This window comes from Macrotis lagotis, chromosome 1 (genome assembly GCF_037893015.1).
Source record: "Macrotis lagotis isolate mMagLag1 chromosome 1, bilby.v1.9.chrom.fasta, whole genome shotgun sequence".
In the NCBI taxonomy this organism is placed as follows: domain Eukaryota; kingdom Metazoa; phylum Chordata; class Mammalia; order Peramelemorphia; family Peramelidae; genus Macrotis; species Macrotis lagotis.
In genome coordinates this window covers 829517803-829543615 of record NC_133658.1, presented here as the reverse complement: position 1 = coordinate 829543615, position 25813 = coordinate 829517803, and the positions used below count along the sequence as shown (strand labels likewise).

The window sequence follows — 25813 nt, the reverse complement described above, 5'->3', positions numbered from 1 at the left end:
TATGATTCTAGAATTCTGTGTTCCTTCATTCATCCATCATTTTCAAAGAGGACCAATGACATCATGGGATGATGTCTCCAGTGGCGTGGGAATTGGATTTAAGTGAGGCAGAGTTGCACAGTCATTAGTCTCACTCTCTCTTCCAGAGTCATTGAAGTGGGAAGACAAAAGGATGACTGATGTTGGTCCACTTTGCATTGGATGACCTTGGTATCTTTGATAGACACATCTGAACCAAAAGAACAATAGCAATAGATTTCTATATAGCAAAAACCCAGACATCTGGCCTCAATACCAAACATACCTTAAATCTAATGAAAAAAACAAATAAACCAAATAATTAGGAACATTTTCATTGCTAATCCAGAGATGACAGGAGCTTGAGTTGTTCAAGTTTTCTTTCTTGTCAAAGGTCAGAGAGGTACTGTGACTTGATTCATTGACTACTAGATATGTTGTAAAGTTCACATTCTAAATGAGATCCTACTGCTAACTTCCTTTGGGGTCTTAGTAAAGTCATTCAGTCTCTAAGATAGTACATTGAAGATGATTGCAGACAATTCTCTGCTATAAATACTATTAAAGGGGCAGCTAGGTGGCACAGTGGATAGAGCACTGGCCCTGGAGTCAGGAGAACCTGAGTTCAAATCCAGCTTCAGGCACTCAATAATTAATTACCTAGCTGTGTGGCCTTGGGCAAGCCACTTAACCCCATTTGCCTTGCAAAAACCTAAAATAAAATGAGGCTGGAACTAGTTCTGAATGATGTCAAATAAGGGAAGAGTCAAAAAGAAATTAAACTGACTCTGGAATTATGACATATATACTTAGTCAAGGCAATGTAAAGCAATGGAAATAGTTCTGTCTTTGGAGTTAAAAATCAAAATCTGTCATTTATTAGTCAAATCATTCTCAATTTTATTTTCTTCATCTGCAAAATGAGAAATTAATATATATATATATATATACATAACTATGTTTAAACCACATTTTCACTATATTTGTATATATATTATTATGTTTTCATACTACTTTAAGGTTTGCAAAGTACTTTACAAACATTTTCTCATTTGATCTTCACAACAACCCTGGCAGGTAGACACTATTATTATTCCTATTTTACAGATGAGGAAATTGAGACAGAGATGAAGTTACCTGTCCTGCAAAACTGGTAAACTAGTATCTGAAGCTGAATTTGAATACACATCTTTCTGACTTCAGCATCAGCACTCTATCAGCTTCACAACTTCACACCTGTCTGCCTTCACTATATCTATATATCTATCATCTCTCTCTCTCTCTCTCTCTCTCTCTCTATATATATATATATATATATATACACACATATATATTGTGTATCTATAGATGTAGTGTCAAAGTATACTATATATATGTATATATATACATATATATGTATATATATATAGTCTTCTTTGACATGGCTCTTTGAAATGTGTGTCTTAGATGGCTGGTATCTGGAAGTGGATGAGGGTTTTTATAGACAGTCCATTCACAGATAGTTGAAAGTATACTAGAGTGTCTTCTATGAAAAGATGAAGGACTGAGTCAGCTCCAGGGTGACAGAAAATGTTCTTTACATGTGTCGAAGACCATTGTGGTACAAGTTAGTCATTGTTTTCCCTTTGTGTTTTTTAGGATCTTGTACCTTTTTATCTCCTCACGTGTATTCTGCAGTGATTCTCAGTCACTTCTGCTGCATATTCAAAGGAAATCTTCTTATCCTTTGCCTGACAAGTGATGCAACACCCATTTTGCTGAGGAGAGTGGGATTCAGTTGAATCTTGACATTTTCAAGTTGAAAAATTACATTCTCAAGTACTCAAGTACTCCAGTAGGAGAATGCCTGTGGCCTTCACAATGATCGTGGACTCCAACACGAGATAGAAGGAGATCCTGCAGATTTGCGTATATAAACTCTCTCAGTTATTCTTTCTCTCTATCTCTCTCCTCTCCTCTTTGTCTGTTTCTCTGTGTCTCCCTCTCTCTGAGTCTCTGTCTATCTGTCTCTCTATCTCTCTGTCTCTTTCTCTCTCTCTCTGTCTCTCTCTCTCTCTCTCTCTCTCTCTCTCTCTCTCTCTCTCTCTCTCTCTCTCTCTCTCTCTCTCTCTCTCTCTCTCTCTGTCTCTCTTTGGCACTTTCTATGGGACCTATTCAAGAAATTCAGAGAAGTATAGACTACTAAAACAGGAAGTAATCTTAAGAAGAATTTAGTCTCTAGGGGCAGCTAGGTGGCATAGTGGATAAAGCACCTGCCCTGGAGTCAGGAGTACCTGGGTTCAAATCCAGTCTCAGACACTTAATAATTACCTAGCTGTGTGGCCTTGGGCAAGCCACTAAACCCCGTTTGCCTTGCAAAAAAAAACCTAAAAAAACAACAACAACAAAAAGAAGAATTTAGTCTCATCCCATTATTTTTCAGATGAAAAAAACTGAATCTCAGGGCATTTAATTAACTTGCTCAGGGCCATATATTAAATTAAAAACAACACTAGAGTTAGACTTCAGGTCTTTTGACTCCTAGTCCAGCTTTCTTTTCTTTATACCATACTACCTCAGCTCAGTCAATAAAACTTGCCAGATATTTTTGCTGTTCTACATTAAGTTCATGGTCCATAACAGGATCCAATCTTGGACTGGCATCTGGTGGCACAGTGGAGAGAGCACTGAACCTAGGATCAGGAAGAGCTGGGTTTAAATATAGCCTTAGACACTTACTGGCTGTGTGACCCTGGGAAAGTCACTTAACCTCCATGTGCTTCAATGTCCTTAACTTCAAAACGAGGATCCAATACAGTGATAATTGCATATACACTTGTATTATGCACATCCACAAACATCTTGCTGCTCTTTTCATCCCCTAAATTATCATAATCATTTAGCCAGAAAATAGCTGAATTTTTTTTTACAAAGCTGTTTTTGTGCTATTCTCATAGGTGTTTATTGTTTCCTCTACTTTGTCACACTGTTGATACTTCAGATACCTGGAAGATAAACACCAGATGGTTCTAAAGGTGCTTCTAATAGTTTTGCTGTTGTCAACACATCCTGAAAAGAACATTCCACAGTCAATCAACATGGTGATGACACACGGTCTAGTTGCTCTCCAGACTTTGTAAGTTAGACCCCATGACCTCCAATTACAGTAACAGGAAGACACCTTGATTCCATTAATTCACACATAAACACACTTACACATGATTATACTAACAATGAGCAGAGAATAGGTGCAGGCACCATAGCATCAAGAATATAGATAATCAATCATAGACAAAGAATAAATGTTTATCTCATAAGGTCTCATATAATTCTGGATAGAGGCAATGATGACAAATATTGAAATTTATTTAGTCAACAGTTTGGGAACCAAGTGTTGTAATCAGAGAGAAGGGAATCTTAAAAATTAAATGGAAAAGGAAATGAGAATATACTTAAAAAGAAATTGGGTTGAGGAAAGGGAAAGGATCCATAGTGCTGGGTGCTTTATTAGTAAACTGTGCCAACCAAAGCAATCTGTGGCAAGATTTTACTTCATTTTTGATCAGACACCTGTGTTCTATAAATTCTTATAATTTTGTCCTTTCACAAGGGTTTTTGTTGTCATGTTTAATTTTCCTTTAATTTCTTAGTAAACATTCTCAAAAACAAGCAAACTCTAATCCTGTTCAGCTGAAAGTAACAAGAAATGGGGGCAGTTTTTCCATAATTGGGTTTCAGGTAAATTAGAAGGATCCATGGGTCCTTAGTAACAATATGGTAGTTGTCTACTACTGCCTAGCTCTGGATCCTGTGTAGACCTAGCAGATTTGTTTAGTACTTACCATGTAATAACTAATGTGCTAAAACACTAAGGATATAGATATCAGCAAGCAAATCATTTCCCTTTGTATTTTATTGAAGGAAGATGACTCACAAAGCAGAGCTGGAAAGTGTGGGGGGGGGAGGTAGGAGTCACTGTGTCATAGTGAAGAGATGGCCTGGTAGACTGACTGGTTGCCAGGTAAGGGAAGATAAGATAAATTCTGAATTATCAGAATTGCTAAGATTTATCACAGTCAGGTGACCCAGAGTCACAGTGAAGATGAGATGAAGAAGAACATCAGAATAAAGGAAGCATGAACTGGAGAAAGAGAGGAAAGAACCAACAGAGACAGAATTGATAATAGCTGGGCCTGGGCCATTTATCCCCTCAAATGACCTGCCATCTTGAAATGACTTGTAAACTATCTTATTCAAGAAAAAAAAGATATCTGATGCTGCATATTTTTTAATATAATTAATATGACTATACCATTCTTTATTAGGGAAGGAGGTTCTAGAATTTAACTCTGCATTCTTATCAATGTACTCTCTATTCCTTTCCTTTTTTCTATATAAACCAGTATAGTTGTCCAACAGTGGAACACACTGATTTCAGTAATGAGTTATTTATTGACGCTGGGAGTGTTCAAGTAGGGCTATTGTTGGGGAATGCCTTTGTTGGGTGGGAGATTAGATTGAATCACCTTGAACCTTAAGATTCTATATTCTTTGGAAATATGTTTTATGTAATTGCATACACACACACACACACACACACACACACACACACACACACATATATATATACATATGTAAAATCTATATCAAATTGCTTATCTTAGGAAGGGGGGAGATGAGAGAGAGAGAGGAAAATATTTGGAGTTCAAAAATTTTTTAAATGAATGTGAATTATCTTTACATATAATTGGAAAAAATAAATTATTTTTAAACGATTCTATATTCTTCATATATAGGCTACCTTGCTTTACTGCCCTCTTCCTCATTTCTCTTTCTTTTCTCTCCCTACTCTCCCTTATTTTCTTCTTTTGCTCCACATCCCACCCTATAATTTTCATTTGCTATTAATCTTACTTGTTTCCCTTAATTTTTCTTCTCTAGTCAAGTAAACCTCTTTGGAATTATTCCCCTGTTTAAGTCTGAACTCCAGTAATCCTAACATTTTTATTCTTCTTTTAAACATCCTGAGGGAGGTCCAAGATATATCACCTTTGCCCCCCCCCCAGTATTGTTGTGAGGAATGTACCTTGTATCTTTAAAGTGCTATATGAATGCAAGTTATTTCTACCATCATCATCATCATCATCATCATCATTTCCCTTTTTTCCTCATAGGCATAATTTGAAATCATGGAGTCTTTACCAACCATTTCTAGAATTGGTACTTTTTCACTATTTTTATATATGTTAAAGTTATCAAGACACAGTTTATTCCACATGAATTTGGCATAAATTCACCAAATGATTATTCATATATTTTAACCTTAACATAGCCAGTGTTATTTATGATGATAAAAAATGATAATCTACTAAACAATAATCATCACTTGACTCCCCTTTTCATATACACACATACACACACACACACACACATATATGTGTGTGTGTGTGTGTGTATGTGTGTATTGCCTAGATTTCCAAATTATCATGGGATCATAAATTTAGAGGTAGAAAGGACCTTGCAAGATGATCAAAATGATGCATGAAAAATGCTTTGAAGCACTATATTAATGCAAATAATAATAGAAATATTGTTAGTTATTATTTGCTCTCACAACTACACTCGATTACCAACATGGGAAGTAGGGACATCTTTTTCAAAGACAGATTTTATCTGCATATACAAACACACACACAAACATACACATAGTAGTTTTTTAATAACTCAAGGCTCAGTTGGTTAATTAATTGGGGTACTGTATTAACCTGTAGCTTGATGTAATTATCTAGATCTAATTTTATAAAATAGAATCTAGGAATGAATCCAACAAAGCCGAGATGAATTTTCAGAATACACACAATTGTGTAAATGTTATGCAATGCTATCTAGTTAGAAGCAGATCTCAACTAGTGAGAGATGGAAATATTCAGACTGATGAACCAGCCAGAAAACACAGTATACTTTTGTAGTTCATTGGGTGATATTCAAAACTGTATAGGTCATATTCGAAATAAGTATGCCCCATGCTATGCTATTTTTTATTTGACTTTCTTTTTTTTCACTGAATATGGTGACTTTATTGATGGTACACAATAAAGGACTCTAGACTTCTCCCCCCTACTACAGGGGTACTTTGGGACAAGGATGTGAATGGGGCACAGGATCCCTGGTAGAGGAACGCATGTTAGGGATGTGGGCTCCCCAGTGATGTAACATTTTTGGGGGCTGGGGATGAAGATTCATCCATGGCTTCCCATTTTATTCTTTGGAGGCCATGAAGACTATGAGGTCAACTACACGGTTGCTATAACCATACTCATTGTCATACCATGAAATAAGCTTGACAAAGTGATCATTGAAGGCAATACCAGCACCTGCATCAAAGGTAGAAAAGTGGGTGTCGCTGTTAAAGTCACAGGATACAACCTGGTTCTCTATGTAGCCCAGGATGCCCTTCAAGGGTCCCTCTGATGCTTGCTTCACCACTTTCTTGATGTCATCATATTTGTCAGGTTTCTCCAGGTGGCAGGTCAGATCCACAACAGATACATTGGGAGTGGAAACACGGAAAGCCATGCCTGTGAGCTTTCCATTCAGCTCAGGGATGACCTTGCCTACAGCCTTAGCAGCTCCAGTGGAAGCAGGGATGATGTTTTGGGCAGCACCACGCCCATCACACCACAGCTTGTCAGAGGGACCATCCACAGTCTTCTGGGTAGCAGTAATAGCATGCACTGTGGTCATGAGTCCTTCCACAATGCCAAAGTTGTCATGAATGACCTTGGCCAAGGGGGCCAAGCACTTGGTGGTGCAGGAGGCATTACTGACAATCTTAAGGGAATTATCATATTTCTCATGGTTCACTCTCATCACGAACACTGGGGCATCAGCAGAAGGGGCAGAGATAATGACCCGTTTGGCTCCACCCTTCAAGTGAGCCCCAGCCTTTTCCATGGTGGTAAAGACACCAGTGGACTCTACAACATACTCAACTCCAACATCTCCCCATTTAATATTGGTGGGAAGATGGTAATAGCTTTTCCATTGATCACCAGCTTTCCATTCTCAGCTTTGACAGTGCCCTTGAACTTGCCATGGGTGGAATCATTTTGAAACATATAAACCATGTAGTTGAGGTCAATGAAGGGGTCATTGATGGCCACAACATCTACTCTGCCAGAGTTGAATGCAGCCCTGGTCACTAGACACCCAATGCGGCCAAATCCCTTGACTCCGACCTTCACCATCTTGGTGCAGGAATGCGACTGACCAGAGCAGCGGATCCTTGCAGGGAGCTTGGAGAAGAGCTGAGACTTTTATTTGACTTTCAAGTCAATTGCATATTCAAGTTAAATATAACCTTTGAGATAAAATCTCCTCTAGATATAAATAAAAACAACACATACACACACATACATCAATAATATATAGTAATTAACATTTACAAAAAATATATGAGGCAGACTAGCCTCATACTAATATGAATAACATAACAACTTTTATGAGGTTAAATCTCACATCACAGCTAGTTGGGATAAAGAAGTTCTACTAGAGAAACTCTTAAATTTACTTTCCAAAGGGATTCTGACTACAAACTACAAATTGCTAAGTTACAGCAATACTGCATTTGCACTATTATTAGGTAGTGGATTAGGAGAAGATGCTATTAAAATACTGGCTAAAATAGCTTGGATCAAATGAAAATGATAAATCTGTGGATATGTGGAAAAATTGGGCCTCTAATGCACTGTTGGTGGAGTTGTGATCTGGTCTCACCATTCTGGAAAAGAATTTGAAACTGCATCCAAAACCATAAAGCTGTGCATACCCTTTAATATAGAAATATCATTACTAAGACTATTTTCCAGAAAGTTCAAAGGAAAGGGGAGAAAACCTATTTGTGAAAAAAATATTTTTAGCAGATTCTTTTTTATGGTGGCAAAGAATTGGAAACTGAAAGGATGACTATCAATTGGAGAATAACTAATCAAGCTATGATATATTATTGTGAAGGAATATTATCATGCTATTGGAAACGATGAGCAGGATAGATTCAGAAAAATCTGGGAAGACTAGTTTGAACTGAGAGTAGAACTAGGAAAACATTGTACACAGTAATAGCAATATTATAAGAATGATTAGCTGTGAAAGACTTAGCTAACTTTAATCAAGACAACAATCGATAAACTTTGCATATTGAAGCATACTTTTTTTAAACTTTACTCATTTTTATAGTTCTATTTGTGTTTTCTTTTATAATATGACTAATGTGAATTGTTTTATATGACTTCAGATTATATATATATATATATATATACATATATATATATATATATATAATTATTGTTCAGTCATTTCACTCTTATCTGACTCTTTAAGACCCCATTTGGGTTTTTTTTTTACCAAAGACACTAGAAGGGTTTGCCATTTCCTTCTCCAGGTCATTTCACAGATGAGGAAACTGAGGCAAATAGGGTTAAGTGACTTCCCCAGGGCCACAGAGTAAGTTCCTGTGGCCAGATTTGAACTCAGGTAGATGAATTTTCCTGACTCTAGGCCTGGCACTCTATTCATTGTGCCCACTTGGATGCCCTAATGGTGGTATGTAAATGTCAACTCTTAATGTGAAGTTCCTTGCCATGGTCACACAGGTAGAAAACCATTCAGTAGAAGAATATAAACCCCAGCTTGTGATGTTCTAGCCTATTTTCTTGCCTCCCCTCATATAGCTTCTCAGTCAAACTTACTTCTGAATTTCACAGGCAAAAATATGTTCTTTCTCATCAGACACAACCTCCTGGTAATCTTTGGTCCACAGCTGTAGTGGTTAGGTCTTTGGGGAATAACAGACTTTCAAATACCTGAGTTATTCCCAGATAAATTCTGAATTGTAGGTAACAGCTCTTGTAAAAAGAAAAGACCAGTAGACCTGAAATGAGGTAAATTGGGGTTTAAATTCCAGCTCTTTTATTTACTATCTATATGATCTTGAGCAAAACACATTTTCTTAACCTCCATCTGTAAAATGGAGATTATAATATTTGTACCACCTCCCATTTAGGATTGTTGGGAAACTGTCATTTAGGTATCAATTGTTGTTATTTTTATTATTTCGATTTTGCAATTGAGTCAGAGCAGGATCAATCTTCACAATCTTGAGGACAGGAAATTAATGAAACAACAAACTTCTCAAAGGTCATGTTACTGGAACATTTCAGTATCTAGAAAAGAAGTCAAAAGCCAAAATGCCTTTAGGAAGAAAAGGGAAAGGATTAAGCATTTTTGAATTGCTAAGCACTTTACAAATATCTCATTTGATCTTTATAACAACTCTGGGAAATAGGGATTATCATCAACATTTAACAGTTGAGGAAACTGAGGTATTCAGAAGTGAAGAGACTTGCCCATGGTCACACAACTAGGATTTGAATTCAGGTTTTATGTGACTCTAGACCAAGTACCCTGTCCACTGCATCACTTACCAGAATGATCAAAAATAACAGTGATAAATCACATTTATGGTTTGCAAGGAATTTTACATAACACTTTTACAATTACTCTAGGAGACCAGCTATAATCTCACTTCAGGAGACTTATTATTTGCCACAGCAGTTTCTGATTTGGATTTTGACCTAATTGAAAGAATCTATTATATGAATGGTTTCCTAGTATAAGAGATTTACCCCAGGCCATAATGATCCCATCAATCTCTTGGGACCTCATTCATTCTAGGAAAGAATCCAGAGTATCTTTGCCCTAAGGTTTTATTGTACTTCTTTCATATTGTCATAAGATTTAGAAACATAAGGAATCTCTCATGTGAGTCAAGTCCCTCTTTTAACAGATAAGGAGATTGGCATAGAGATATTTTCATAACTCAAGGTCACACAAGCAAAAAGTAGTGAGTTTAGGATTCAAATTCTACCACACCAGGCTGCCCCTCTAATTTTCTTGGTACCTAAACTTTGGCTTAAAAACCCTAAATAGAGTTTTGACCTTGGTCCCTATATTTAGATATCACTGATAAGGTGTCTCCAAGCCATTGATAAGGCTGCTCCCTTCTCCTGATTCTGCCAGTGTAACCTTAGTCCATATTCATCTCCCTTCAGGCCAGAACAATTCTAAGCTGTACAATAAAGATAATATTCCTTGAGGTCTACTTGGCCAATCATTTGCTAGTCTGGACCCCAAAAGGTACTTCTTCGAAGGACAGAACATTCCACCTCCATTCATTTCTCATGAGCTCATTTTAATACTAAATTCATTCATACAAGTGTGGCCTTTTCTCAGCCTATCAGGAAGCTTCTTGATAGTGGGTGGCTTTCATTGCCCTCAGTATACATTAATTATACATCATCACTTACTACCTAGATAAGCAAAAAGAAAAAAGGAAGGAAGGAAGAAAGAAAGAAAGAAAGAAAGAAAGAAAGAAAGAAAGAAAGAAAGAAAGAAAGAAAGAAAGAAAGAGGAAGGGAGGAAGGAAGGAAGGAAGGAAGGAAGGAAGGAAGGAAGGAAGGAAGGAAGAAAGAAAGAAAGAAAGAAAGAAAGAAAGAAAGAAGGAAAGAAAGAAAGAAAGAAAGAAAGAAGGAAAGAAAGAAAGAAAGAAAGAAAGAAAGAAAGAAAGAAAGAAAGAAAAGAGAATTATATATCCCTACCTAAATAAGCACCTCTTCTTTTGCCCAAGGGAGTGAAGGATTAAAGACCTTACAAAAGCTATTCCTACAGCAATCTTCACTCCACAAAAACAATAATAAAAAAATCCCTGAAATTCCCCCAACGAGCAATTTGGTTCCACCAGGAGGATGGGCAGTTGTGTTTTTTTATGACCTTTTAGCCAGTTTTCAGAGGAATCAGACACATGACAGGGTGAGTTGTGAACTCAAAGATATTTCTCACTATTACTGATATCAGCAGAGTTGAACTGTCTCCATAAAGCAGGCAGACTAGACATGGAGACATGATACTAAGCAGCAAGGCAGATACCACTGCTCCTTCCAGTCCCCTCTGGGGTAGTCTGACCCAGGTTTTCAGCATTTCTAATCCAAGGTAAACAATCACCATTTTTGCCAACATTGTGTCTTTCCAGTAGCTAGTTGTGGAATAAAAATCATAGTTTAAATTAATGACAGACCCTTAGGCATTTTCAGAATAGTACAGTTGTTTAAAATGATGTAATTCAAGCCAGAATTGCAATTCCCATCTTTTTCTTGTAAACTCCATATTGACTGAATTACTTTAGATTACTTCATTAGCATGATTCCCACAAGAGGCTGGCCTGCCACTAGCAGGGGAAGCCAGATGGCTTTGGTAAGTAGAGTGGGTGTTTGGGGCTGAAAATTATAGGCAATAGCATGTTCATAGGTGTCTTCTAACCCTTGGGGATGGAGGAAGGTTGTTTCCTTCAAACTTTCTGTCCAGAGATTTTTATGGCTCTGAGAAGGGGTGAACAGGAGGTAAATAGTCACACAGCTTCTGTTAATGGATAGTCCCAAAGTTCAGGGAGCAAAGGAGACCCAGGTGATAGATAACCAGGGTAGGGACCCTGGGTCTAATTCATTTTCCCTGGTTCATTTTGGTGTTCTGACAACCAAATGAGAGTAAAACCTAAGCTAAATGCAAGTTATAGGAGGAAAAAGTCAACTCTTCAAGTCTTATGAATTGTGTGGAAAAAGAGATAGAGTAAAGAAGGTGCTAAGTAACCTGGGAATACTGGAAAATAAAACTGCAGTTCCACTCATCCTGTGTGTAATTTTCCCTCTATAGGAAACTATTAACTGCTTTCTGTTAATTAAGGAGAAAATAAACCTCACTGATAGAAAGCTAAGCTTGATCTTCTTCTAACAGGGGCATGGTCAGTCTCAGACATGATTTCCTATCTTACCCTAATAGGTCCTTAAAGCAATTAGAAGGAAGGATATCTTTCTTTAAACCTGAAAAAGGTGACTGAGAGTTGTAGGTCCTAAGGATGGATATTCTCCTTCTATGAAAAATGATAGGAGAAAGGAAGAGTAGCTTAAAAAATTAAGTGTTTTATGAGAAGTTTAACATTGGACATCCACACAACCAATTAAACTTTCTCAGTGCTTACTTCCCATACCTGGAATTCTCTTCCTCCTCTTTTCTGTTTCTTAGCTTCCTCTAAACATTTAAACATGATTCCTACTTTCTGCAGAGATTTTTTTCTCCAGTTCCCTCAGCTGCTAATGTCTTTTCAGATTACCTCTATCTACTCTGCATATATCTTGTATGTAGATTTGCTTAATAAATGTTTATTGATTGACTGACTTTTCCATTTAAAGGGAAGAGGAAGAGAGTATCAAGTCCCTATTATGCTCCTAAATTTCTATTTTCTAGCTTATTTTTCATCCTTTTTCTTTACCGACTTATGATATTCTATTGCATTGATTTGAGACAGTTTAATTAACAATAAGCTACTGTGTTGTTTTGTTTATTTATTTTATAATTACCTGTAATGGAGCTATGAAAAATCTCAGAACAGAAATTCTCCTCCCTCTTTTCATTTTGTTAGTGATACTTTCCTAATAGCTGAAAAAGGATATACAATATTTTTGTGATTTTTATTTCATTTGTCAGACCGTTTTGTTAAGGTAATGAGCATATGATTATAGAGTCATCATTATTGATCTGAAAGGTACCTTATCAACTTTTTAGTTCAACCCTCTCATTTTCTAGATGAGAAACTAAGACTTTAGGGAGAGTAAATAACTTGTCTATGTTTCTATAGGGAATATAAAAGATAGTATATAAAATCACTTTTTTTGAATCTAGGGTCATTGCTCTTTAATCTATACTGCTTAGGAAGAGCTCTTTTAAAATTTATTATTTGTCAGGGGCGGCTAGGTAGTGCAGTGGATAAAGTACCAGCCCTGGAGTCAGGAGCACCTGGGTTCAAATCCGGTCTCAGACACTTAATAATTACCCAACTGTGTGGCCTTGGGCAAGCCACTTAACCCCATTTGCCTTGCAAAAAAAAAAAAAACCTTAAAAAAAGTTATTATTTGTCTGTTCAAAGGGATCTTAGTCAAGGATGAAGTCTCATGGTCAGGCCACCCCAAAATAAAGGACCATTTTCTCTGTGGCTTATAGGGTAGAATAAATTTATTTTGCATTTCTGCAAAGCAAACTATTAAACAATAATTACTATGTTTCAAAGGAAAGTTAAAAAGAAATACAATCTTGCCCCCCCACCAACAAACAAACAAACAAATAAGCACATTTACCTTGCTTTTAAGGAATTCACATTTGAATGGTGTAAATGGAATGCAAAATTCTATGTACATGAAAAAATTATATAGTTTCATCTCATAGACTTTCAGAGGAAAGTCACTAGTTATGAAGACTGAGATGGGAAAGGAAAGGAAATAATCTCTTGGAGTAGATGGGATTTAAACTGAGTAATAAAGAAAACTAGTAAGGTTAGGAAGAAGATTTAGAGGAAGGAGAGCATTCTAGAAATGAGGATCAATTAGAAAGTCAACGAAATAGGAGATGGAATATCATTTAAGAGGAATAACTAGAAGGCCTATGGTACTGGATTGCAAAGGACATGGAAAGTAGTAGTGGGTAAGGACATTGCAAAGACTGGAAAGGGACAGATTGTGAAAGATATCAAAAGACAAATAGAGAAATTTTTTTTTGATCCTTGTCTGTTGAAAATTACGAAGAAATTTTATCTGATTCTGAAATTTCACTTAAGTCTTAAAGTAAGAGAGGGACATGCACAGACATGCATTGTAGGAAGGGGACTAGAAAAAAAGGGTCAAAAACAGAAGGGAGAAATCCATTATGAACGGGCATGACCCAGAGGAAAATTCAGCTAAGGTATTTCAAAAGAAAACTCAGATAGGTACGAAGAAAACTATGAGAGAATGGTGTCACAAAAACCTAGATAAGAAAGAAAATCCATGAGAAAATGGTATAAACAGTGTCCAAGGCTGCAAAGGGATTGAGAACAACAAGAATTATGGAAAAGCCATAAGGAAGGGAATACTACCCTATATTCATGGGATCCTTCTCAGTGACATGATAGCACTGGAGTTTGTCCTCTCTGCTTAATAGAGGTCAACTAGCGTTAGATTGTTAAATACAAGGGTTGGAGTCTATGATAAAATTCCAATGTGCCAGATATATCTTCTATCAACATTAGAATTCTGGTGACTTGGAGATTTGTTTGTTTTGGTTTTTTTTTTTTTCTGAGGGGCAAGAAAGTGCAAGAAATTTGGTCTCATTTAATTGTAAGAGAAGGGGAGGGAAAATATACAAAGCATTGGCTGTCTAGAAGCCTTGGAGGATCAGTTGTTCCATATTTTTTTGTGAGCAATGGAAGAAGAAAAAATTTATTTATAAGATACAAAAACATTTTAAAATTTTGCATTGACATCTTTAAAATTCGTTGTACACTTCGATGACTTCTTAAATAAAGTACTCTTACTGATTCAAATTTGCATGATTCAGGGTCAAGAATATAATACTACAGAATGACGATGAAGTCCTAAGTCAGCCTCTCTGTAGGATTTTCTCTGCCATGCCAGAGAAGCCTCTATACCCCAGAAGCTCTCTCCACCCCTGGATTACTTTTCATATTGGAAATAACCTTCTCCCTTGGGGCCTCTCCCTTGTGGGCAGTTGGCTGGTTCTCCCTGAAAGACCAGTTTCAGAAAAAGACCCAGCTATGTCTTCCTTCCTTTCCAGGCCACCCAGCTGACTCATCTCCTCAGAACTTTCTCTAACATTCCTCTATGTTTATTCTTTCACCTGACTCCCTTTTCAGCTCCCTTTTATGTGATTTCTTTCCCATAGAGAATGTAAGCACCTTCAGGGCAGGGATTGGCTTTCTTTCCACACTTCTAAAAAGGGGGCATTCAATCCACAATGTGGATTTGTAATCCTATTGGTTTGTACAGGGTCAAGTTCTTAATAAGTGTTTATTAATTGCCTAAGATCCTAATGGAGAAGGAAATTTTCCCTTACTAAATTGTGCCAGTGTCCTTGTTTGGATTTTAATACTTTCTGTCTTTCCTTTTGATGTTGGGTGTGATATTGATACAGAAAATTAAGAATATAGGAAATTTATAATTTAGAAACAAATTCTGTAATTGTTAATATTGTGAAATTTTGTTAAAGTGTGGAAGGCTCTCAGTGCCTGAGATGTAAATTGATCCCTATTGTTTCATTGTTAAATGTAAAATTTGTATTGTCTCCTCATTCCCAACCCCCAGCTTCCAACCTCCTTTCAGTAGTGTAAGCAGGCAGGGATTTCCCTTTTGCCCTTAAGGTTATAAAAACTTCAGCTGGACCCCCATTTGGGGCTGGTCCACTCTCTGGCCCAGTCAGCTCTGCTTGAATTTTCGTTCTCTGTCTCTCCCTATTTCTCTCTGTCTGTCTCTATCTCCCAAACAACCTCACCTAGCTTTTTGCTATTCATCCTGTCCTAAAGTGCCTGTTGATCTCCGGGAGGAGAAAAATTTTAACCAGTATAATTTGCAATAATTTGTAATAAATCCTGAGCAGTTTTAAATCACAAAGAGCACGTGAATTCTTTCGTTTATCAGTAACCCTCAATCTCTATCTTTATTTGGTGACCCCTAATTCTCATCTGCACCAATAATGATCCTATAAAAAGGTCCCAAAGGAGAAGGAATGTCTCAGCACAGGAATTTGGAGAGGCCTCTTTTACTGATTGATTGATTGATTGATTGATTGATTGATTGTGAGGCATTCAGGGATAAGGGACTTGCCTAGGGACACACAGTAAGTGTCAAGTATCTGAGACTAGATTTGAATTCTGGTCTTCCTGACTCCAGAGTCAGTGTTCTATCTACTGTGCTACCTAAATCTCATAACTTATAAAAGAGTAGAAGGCAACCTGTAGTGAACTTCCTTTTCCATTCTATTTGGCTATTTTTCAGCTATTGTGGGCTCAGAAACCAGATTACAAAATTTCTTAGAACTGTTTGTGAAGTAGGAGCAAACTGAATAGGAGTGATGGCCAGAAGAACACTCCTCCATCACCTGTATGAGCTTTATCTCAGATGCTCAGATACCTTTGCACTTTAGGGTCTCAGCTGTGTCCTGGATGGGTGAAGTATTCTTTTGTATACCATTGCCTTTTAACCCTAAGATATACAGAGTTAAACTGCAATTAATAACATTTAGGAAATGATAACATGATTGTTTATATGTAGATCTACAGCACTCAATGACTAACTGATAGAAAAATTTAAAAAAGGATTGGCACAATTCAAGTAATCCTATGAGCTAACCTATCTACCTGTATAACTAATTTACATTGTGAGCCAGATATCATCCTGCCTAGTTTTCAGTGTATACATATATAAAGGTATTTATGTGTATGTGTGTATATATATATATATATGTATATATATACATGTGTGTTTATGTAAATCATATAAATATTTCTATAAATATAGAGATGCATACATGGAAACAGACACAGAGAGAGAAAAGATGAGACAGAGAAACAGAAAGAGACAGAGACAAAGATTATATTTGTATGTGTTCAATTTTTAATTGTCTCTTTTCTCTATCTATAGATCTTTCTCCATTGCCATGTCTCCAGTATACTAAAAAGGTGGCATTCAATTCATAATGTCTCTAACAGTGTCTACTTGTTAGGACAGATGGACTGATTGGACTCAGAAAGAATGTGAGATGTGATCCTATGAGAAGTTGAGCCAACTTGTTGGCTTGCCTGTATCTCTTAGAGGAGAACTGACTCCTTAGCTTGGATCTTTTACTTTGAACTGGATGCATTTTTCCCAACAGCTTCTGAATAATCCTCTAGTTTTATTTTTATCAGTAAATCATGCATTTTTATCATTAGCATTAATTTTTATTATGTATTTGGGATCACATTAAAATTTACCTGAAACATTCCCATTGTAATAACAGGGAATCTTGCTCCACTGATGGATTTGACAGGGACCTGCAAAAGGGGATCTGGAGTCCAGAGAACTTAGTATTACATTTGTGTGTTTCTTCTCTTTTTTTTCCATTGCTTTCCCCATTCATCCCACTCCCCACCTCCTTCCTCAGAAGGGTGCCAGAAAGATAATTATTTCCCCAGTAGGGAGTTCATACCTCTTGGGAAAGGAAAATTTCTGGAAAGTCATTTTAGGCCTCTTCCTGGCACCAATGACCATGACTTATTGCTACTACTGGCTCTTCACTTAGGAAACTCCATCTGTGGGAAACAGTTGCCTTCCTACAGCGACCTCCACAGCAAACTGTTACATTATTCTTGAATCTGAAGACCTAAAGGAGGTGGTCCCCATAAATTAATTTGTACCTTCCCAATTGAGTGATTACCATTTTGTTCCTTATGATGTTACTTGTGATACCATCACCATCATCACTATTTTTAGTGTTATACCAAATCTTCACTCAACCTTTATCTCATTTTCAAGAGTGATTCTATGTTCTGAGTTTATCCACTATTGATTCATTGAAAAAATTAATGAGAATGATGATGTCTCCTGGAGTCTTTTCTTCTTGGGAAGCCTTTTGAATGACTTTCCCCTTTTCCTTCCACCCTCAGAATAAGGAAAAGTAATTTATATTAAACAGTCTCAGAAAGCTGGACTTTGAGCCTGAAGCTGTGCCAAGCCTCAACCAGGGTCCATACTTTGTTCCTATGGGCACAGTGATGCCTGTTCACTGGAAAAGAGGATTGTGGGAGAAATATCATTCTAAAAATTCTCAGTAGCTTTCTTGGGCACCTAATTAATCTTCGCAAACAAATACTTTAATGAGTCAAATGTAAGTGGATTACAAACATCCGAACTCAATTTCCCTTTAAATTCACATGACTGATGAAAATCCATGGATAGAAAGCTTGAGGCAAAATGTGTTTTGGGTTTCAGAAAACCCAAACATTTGAAAATAACCATTGGGAACACTTTACTGAACCCCAAACACCACTGGGTCAGCCTATTCCTCATTTGCTATTTACAGCTTGTTCCAGGAAAGCAGAACACAAAGCTTCCACTCCTGTTGTTTCCCTGAAGGGCACTTAAAATTAAAGGTTCCTTTTGAAAAACATCCACTTAAAAGGACAAAAAAAAACAAAACAAAGCAAAAAAATAATCCAAACTAAACCCCAAAGAATAATTTCCAACATACAGGGGCATTTGTTATTTGCTTGGTTCAAAATGTTTCTATATTATGACATTTATGGAAATTGCTGAATCAGGGTTCTTTTGAATCTTTGGATATTTAAACTTCTTAACTTCATGATGCAGATAAGAAGTTTTAACTTCTTGGGCTAGAAAAAATTGTTTTAAGTAAGAGGAGTATGAATAACTTAAAATGTAAAAAAAAAATTACTTTGCAAATGCTTTAAAAACTCTGAAGATAAATTGTTCCTTCAGATGCTTTGTTCTCAAATTGTTTGAAATATAAGAAGTTCTTCTAGGTTTACTAACAAATTCACACAATCTCAATGTAGCAAAGGCCCTTGGAGGAATCTAAGGAGGAATCTCTACACTAACCTTACATGTATGCATACATATGTATTGTATGTGATTACATGGACATGCATATACACACATGAATATGTGTTATTGGGTGGTGGTATATATGTATAAGCATGTGTAAATGTGTGTACAAGTCAAGCATGCCCAAGTATACACCCCTGCATACATCCTTTGTCCCACAGATTACCCTCCATCTACTTACCTTGAAGAGCTCTTTGGATATGGGGAACCCATTGCCTTCTGTGTGGCTTTGCGCTCTGGACTCTCTCCTGGTTATCCTACCTGTCAGACTGATCCTGTTTAGTTTCCTTTGTTGGATTACCATCTATATCCTGTCCCCTCAACTATGTGTAAATGGGGGGTGGAGGTGTTATGTGTGTATAATATGGATATGGATGCACACATATATACATTTACATTTATATGCATCCTGGATCATTTTCACTTATCTAGCTCTCTAGTCTGTCTCATCAAGGGATTTAATCAATATCTTTATGCATATAATTTGAATATATTATACACACACACACACACACACACACACACACACACACACAGGTCTAGCCCTAATCTCTTTCCTATACATTCTTCATTGGATGTTTCATAGTGACCTCAACTTACCATGTCCAAAATCGAATTCATTTTCTTTCCCCTTCAACTGACCCTTTGCCCCAACTTCCTCAGTTATGTAGAGGCACCACCAACTCTCAAGTCAGCCAAGTTCCAAATCCTTTTTAAATTCATTCTTGATTCTTCACTTTCCCTCTCCAAATGTTTAATGAGCTGCCAAGTTTTGTTGATTCTGTCTCCACAAAGTCTCTTATTTTAATTCTGATTTCTCCAATCACACAGCCCCTACCCCCATTCAGACCTTTATCACCTACTGCCTAGGCGTCTCCCAAACTCAACTGTCTCCTCTCTCTCCTCCATCTTCCACCCAGTTGCCAAGGTGTTATTTCTAAAACAGAGGTCTGACTAAATCAATCTCTCACTCCAAAGGTTCCAGTGATTCCCTTTTGCTTCTAGGATAAGATGTAAACTTTTTTATGTTTTTAAATGCTTTTAAATCCATTCTTCACATTCTGGCTCCAATCTCCCCTTTGGGCCCATCACACTTTCCTCATCACAGTCTCTATTATTAGGATTGTTTTTAATTAACAATATTATCTCCCACATCCATACCTTTGCCCGGGTTAGTTCACATGTCAAGAACATATTCCTCCCTCAGTCTTTGAATGACTAGATGTCTTCAAATCTTAGATCAAGTTCTGCCACTTACAGAAGACCCCTCCTCACCAAACCAGTTATTAGTGGCCACAAAATACCTTTCTATTTCCATAAGGTATACAGGTTATTCTCTTCTCCCCCAAATAGAATGCAAGCTCCTTGAGGACAAAACCTGTTGTGTTTGTATCTGTTTTAGGATTAAGTAGACGTGGAAGAAGAGCATGAGAAATTGATTGACTGCTTTCTGAAAGAGTCCATTCCACTTTGCCAGTTTACTTGAGAAAGAAGAAACTTCAATTCTGGTCCAAAATACTTTTAGTTGAAAGGAATTTTTTCTTTTATCAGACCAAAATCTTACCTGTCTATCAAGTTCAATGTTTACACAGTCTATTAAATTTTTAATCAAAGTCCTTTAGATTGATAGGTCCCTGATCTTTCCTGTGAACCTTTACAGAGACCTGCATGATCCCTCAGAGAAAGGGTGATCTGTTAAAGGCTCTGTTACTAAATAGGGAAAGTATCCATAGTGAAAGGTTTAAGCAAACATGAGTGTGTCTGCAATGACCCATCACCAGGTCAGCTGTCCTGAGGAATGAGTGTGAATCAGATTAATTTGAAGCCAAAAAGAACCTGTCTTCAACCTATATGATACTATGGACTTTCAACTTATAGACTATTTTTAGTCCATTTATCTATCTGTGTATATATAGGTATGCAAATACTTGTGTATAGGTATCCATGTGTATGTCTGTAGCTTTTGTGTATATATATGTTTGTGCACATGTAAATCTTTATGTATTTTCATCTATGTGTATATGCATGCATGTAAAGATTTGTGCATAGGCACCTGTGCACATATATGTATGTAATATTTTTGTATATGTATGAATAGTTATGTATGTAAATATATACATTGTATCTATGTGTATGCATGCACACATATGTATGTGTCTCTCCATCTTTTACTCCCAGGTGACCTCCCCAACCCCACCCCAGGAAACATATGAGTTTCAAAAAATGGAAAAAAGTACAGCTACAGAAATAAAAATTCAATGGAATTAACTATTGCATGATCAAATCTATTGCCTTTGATGTTGAGTATGTAGTAGATATGGATGAATCTCATCAATAACCAATGAACCATACTTTAGAGAATAAATTTCAGCTTTTCCCATTAAATCAGTTTTTGAGAGGTGCTCACTGGAAGCAAGGTGAATTGACTTTTATTTTAGTTCAATTCAATTCAGCATTTAATAAGGTTTCTTATGAGCATGGCAGAGTGACTTAGTCTGAGCCATTCTAACAACCATTTTTTTAGTACCTACTACATACAAAGCACTGTGTGAGGTGCTAAAGGGGGAAAATCAAAGAAGGTAATCAAAAAAGAAAGAAACAATCAAACCCAAAGAACCAAACTAAACCAAACTGACCAGTGTCTGTCCTATGTTGCCTAACATACTAGAGAGGAAGACAATATGTAAGCACAAAAATCTCAACATGATAATTTGGGGAGCTGGAAGATAGCTTTGGCACCTTTTCTTGGGGACAGCATGTCATAAATTAAACCTTGATAGAAACTAAGACTTCTAGGAAGTGAAGTTGTAGTATATTCACAGCCTATGCAAAGAGAACAGAGGCACAAGACAGAATTCAGAGTTTGGGGAGCAAGAAATAGACCTGTGTGATTTAGGGTTTTTTTCCTTTTGTTTAGTTGTACTTTGTGGTTTTTTTATTTATGGGATAAAATTTGGGTTTCTTGTAAATGGGTACTTGTAAGCATATCTAACAGAAGCATTCCAACAATGCCCTCACTGATGGTAAGGTCCCTAGAAAAAGAGTAGTTTTCAAATGGGAAGTAGGATATTTAGAAGATAAAATAATAGGGACCAATGACTGTCAATGGAGTGTGGTCCAAAGTTTGATTTCATGAAGCAATTTGATTTGGAAGACATTAGTCTCTATGCAACAGAGAAATAGTAATTGTTAGTCAGGGATGGAACCTGTGACTTTGGTCTAATCATCATCATATCTCACCTAAGTAGCTACAGACAAGATCAAGTGGTATTATGAGCTTTTAGAGCTGAGATCAAGGAATAGGAACAGTTTCTTACCATTAGAAAAATTACTGCCACTGCTGAAGTCTCTATTTTTTAAAAACAATTACTATTTTCAGAACAAGATGTAGTAAAACAGGATAGTTAGCGTCTTTAGTTCCCAGAGGTGACCCTAATGAAATATCAGAATCACAAACTGCTATTGTTAAAAGGAAGCTTAAAGATAGCTTAGTTTAAGCTCCCTTATTTTATAAGTGAAATGACTGTGACCCAGGGTTATGTAGAATAATTACCTATGTCACAGAACTAGTAAATAATCAAGCCAGAGCTTGAAATCAGAACTCCAGATACCAAGAGCTTTCTACTACCATCATACTTCCTCTTATCAAATTGAATGAAAGCATTAGAAGCCTAAGGATTATTGGAATAAACCCTTCCTTCTTTCTAATTGAAACTACTGAGTTTGACAGACCCTATTCAAGGCTCTCTATCTTTGTCTCTATCTATTTTTCTGTCTTTGTCTCCCTTTGTCTTCTGTCTGGTTTCACAGAATTGTCTTCATGTATAGAACCCCTGCCTATCTGTGTATATGTGTCTGTCTGTCTATCTGTCTGTTTCTTTCTGTGTCTCTTTCTCTCCCCGTCTCTCATTTTTTTTGGTTCTTACCCTGGGCTCAACATCCTATATATCCAATCTGTAGTCCACTGAATGTTAATAACACTGATAATAGGTGGTGAAGTAGATAGAGCATCAGCCCTGGAGCCCAGGAAGATCTAAGTTCAAATCCAACCTCAGAACTTGATACTTAATAGTGGTGTGATCTTAAGCAAGTCACTTAATCCCATTCCTCGAGAGAGAGAGAGAGAGAGAGAGAGAGAGAGAGAGAGAGAGAGAGAGAGAGAAATAATAATCATCCCCTAAGACATAGTGAAGCTATTATTGATTTCAATGGCTATGCCTCATTCTCAAGACAATACTTAGAGATTACTTAGAGATTCCAATATCATCTTGTGGTATTGTCTTCCATGATCATTTCAAATTTCCTATTCTTAGTTTGCTTCCTTAACCCATAAAATATCATGGCTAAGAAACTGATCCCAGATTATGCCATTAAAAGAATAAAGGTTCTGTATATCAGATAAAACTCAACCTCAAGCATGTTAAATGCAACCCACACTAGTCCCATAGTTTCTGTGTGAATCACAGCAGATGACTAATGTCAAACCTGGGTACAGGGGAAAAAAATTACTTTATGCATGCATTCATTATTATTTCTAAACAGCAGGTTTAGAATTGTTAATTCAATGGAAACTGAGAAAATGAGCTTTCATGAAATACTGCAGCTCATATACTGTCTTTTAAGAGGCGGAGGACACATCTGACCTTTCTGTTAACATTACCTATCATTGCTTGGCATGTGTCAGACAGAAAAGCGAGCTGGGCGTCACCTCCTTCTTTACAGCCATACAATGGAAACTGTCAAGCTTCTTCCCCTTTCAAGATGTAGAAACTTCATTAGTTTTCAAAACCTTTTATGTAACTTTCTAAAGATAGATGAATAATGTTAAACTGTTAAAAAAGAGTGCCTTTTCAACTATCTTGGTGGTGGGGAAGGAAAAAAAGTAAGGGAGCTGAAATGACAACTCAATGAAGTGAAATCAAAAGCCAAGGGTCTGAAAAAATCAGATAATTGTGCCTGAGTTATGAAAGAATTGAACATGCAAGGGCAAAATAAAATAAAGACCCTAAATGATTGAGACTCTTTAAGCTATAGGAGCAAAAATAATGCACACTGAAATACTTTAAAATTTGTACAGTATTTTATAGATGTTTTCACATTTGATCCTAGCAACAATCCTATAAAGTAGGTACTATTCCTAAAACAATGAAACTACAGTTCAGAGAGGCTTCATGGGATGGAGAAAGAATATTGGGGTTGCCTTTTGGCCAAGTGATTTAACTGCCTGACCTCATCTAGAAAATAAAAGGGGTTAACTAGATGACTTCCAAAGATCATTCAGAACTTTATATTTTATGATTTTGCTTAATGACTTAGAACAATAAACACTTAGAAGTAAATGTTTCCTTCCTTCCTTCCTTCCTTCCTTCCTTCCTTCCTTCCTTCCTTCCTTTCTTCCTTCCTTCCTCCTTTCCTTCCTTGTTGACAAAGCTTAAACAACTAAGTATCTGAGGTAGGATTTGAGCCTAGTTCATCTAAACCTTCAGTTAAGATGCTATCCCATCCTATCCTTTAGCTTATGCTACCTCAGGTCTCAACATATCCTTTTCTACAGTATAGAAGAGAGAAACAAGCAAAGGATACTAAATATTATTAAACCCCTTTGCTTAATCCTTTTTTTATCATGAAAACTTATTATTTATTCATTCTGTATTTACTAATAATGCATTGTATATAAGACAGTGTTAGTTACTGGCAAAATACCAAGATGGTGTGGTCTAGCATTGAGGAGTAAGTTTCATGTAGAAGAAGAAATATTAGACTCACTCAGGAGAGACCTGGGTCCTAATTGGTCTAACAAAGTAATACTAGGCTCAAGATATTTATTTGAAGCAACTGATTATCTCTTTTGTTCATTCTTTACTATTCATTAGAAATGCTCTTTAAATAGATGTTATATGGTAAGACTACTGTGACACCCTGACTATTCACAACAATTACATATCTTCTCACAGTTTATTGGAGGAAAATGTTTTACAGCTATTTGAACCCCTGATAAAGAAGTAAAGATGAAAGACAAAGGAACTTCTGCTTTCTTCAGGCAATTTTAAGAAGAGGACATCTACATCAAGTTTCAAGCCAACTATTTGTGCCACACAAGCATCCTCACCCTCAGATCAATTTATGAACTAAAGTGACAAGAAAATGGCTTCACAGAATTGTCTTCATGTATAGAAAGACACATGTTCACATATACATATTCTGTTGATTCTTAACTAGCTTCTTCAGTTTCTAGCTCCCCTAGAACAATGATTATTTTTTGAGGGGGGAACAAAATGTTATGTTACCTCAACTTCTCAATCTATGCCTTGGTATCTTTAAGCATTTTAATTGGAGGGGAGAAATATGAAGGAAGAAAAAAAGAAGGGAGTAAAGGTAGTCTGATTCATTCCATGGCTGACCCTGAAAGGAATTATTCATAATATGAAAATGGGCAGCTACTCAAACTTTTGGCTGGTGTTAACAAGATACTTCTTATTCCAGAGATGAAGGTAGGAAATCAACCAAAGCAAACCAAGCAAAACAAAAAGCTAAAGATCCCATTAAGTTGGTATGTGGTCTGAACATCTTTACTCTTAATTTTCCAAATTTTTAATGCATTAAATATACATTCATTGCTTCTCTTCCATATAAACAGTATCCATGGAATGTTTTGCATCTCTGAGATGATTAGAAAGCAAAGTACTTCCAATATAATAGTGGAATGAATTTTGAGCTAAGAATAAGAACATCCTAGGTTGAAATCCTACCTTCAAAACTTACCATAGATAATGATAATGATAATGATGATGATGATCTGGACAAGTCTTTGTCTCTGCTTCTCTCTGTCTCTGTCTCTGCTTCTCTCTGTCTCTGTCTCTGTCTCTATCTCTGTTTCTGTTTCTGTCTCTCTCTGCCTCTCTTTTTCTCTCTGTCTCTGTCTCATCTTTTTCTGCATTTGATTTCAGTTTCCATCTCTCTGTCTCTACCTCTGTGCCTCTTGCTTTTTCTCTATGCTTCTCTTTGTCTTTGTTTCCTTGTTTGCATATGTCTACTCTCATTACTTCCCCTACAAAATGGGAAGAATTACATTATTTTTAAGGATTATTATAAGATTCATATATGATTTTGAAAAAAGTATTCTGAAAATACTTAAAGTGTCTAATGGGAAACATAGAACAAATAATGATATAGATAGATAGATAGATAGATAGATAGATAGAGGAAGAGAGAGAGACAGAGAGAGAGAAAGAGATTCACACCCACCCCTGATCTTCCCAATACAATACCATCTCCCAGAA

At 36.6% G+C, this 25813-nt stretch overlaps 1 long non-coding RNA gene and 1 pseudogene across 2 annotated transcripts in view; one reads left to right on the top strand and one right to left on the bottom strand.

Moving 5' to 3' along the window:
- LOC141488915 (uncharacterized) overlaps window positions 1–25092 on the top strand; it is a 153852-nt gene extending 128760 nt beyond the window's left edge. The window contains exons 1-3 of one of the 2 annotated variants that reach the window (XR_012468846.1): window positions 1666–1926; window positions 2955–3133; window positions 24488–25092. This is a non-coding gene — a long non-coding RNA (uncharacterized LOC141488915). Of the gene's footprint in view, window positions 1–1665; window positions 1927–2954; window positions 3134–24487 lie in introns of those variants that run through there. The other variant, XR_012468849.1, reaches the window with a different exon arrangement.
- Window positions 6229–7259, bottom strand: LOC141488906 (glyceraldehyde-3-phosphate dehydrogenase-like; annotated as a pseudogene).
- Window positions 25093–25813: the final 721 nt, after the last annotated feature.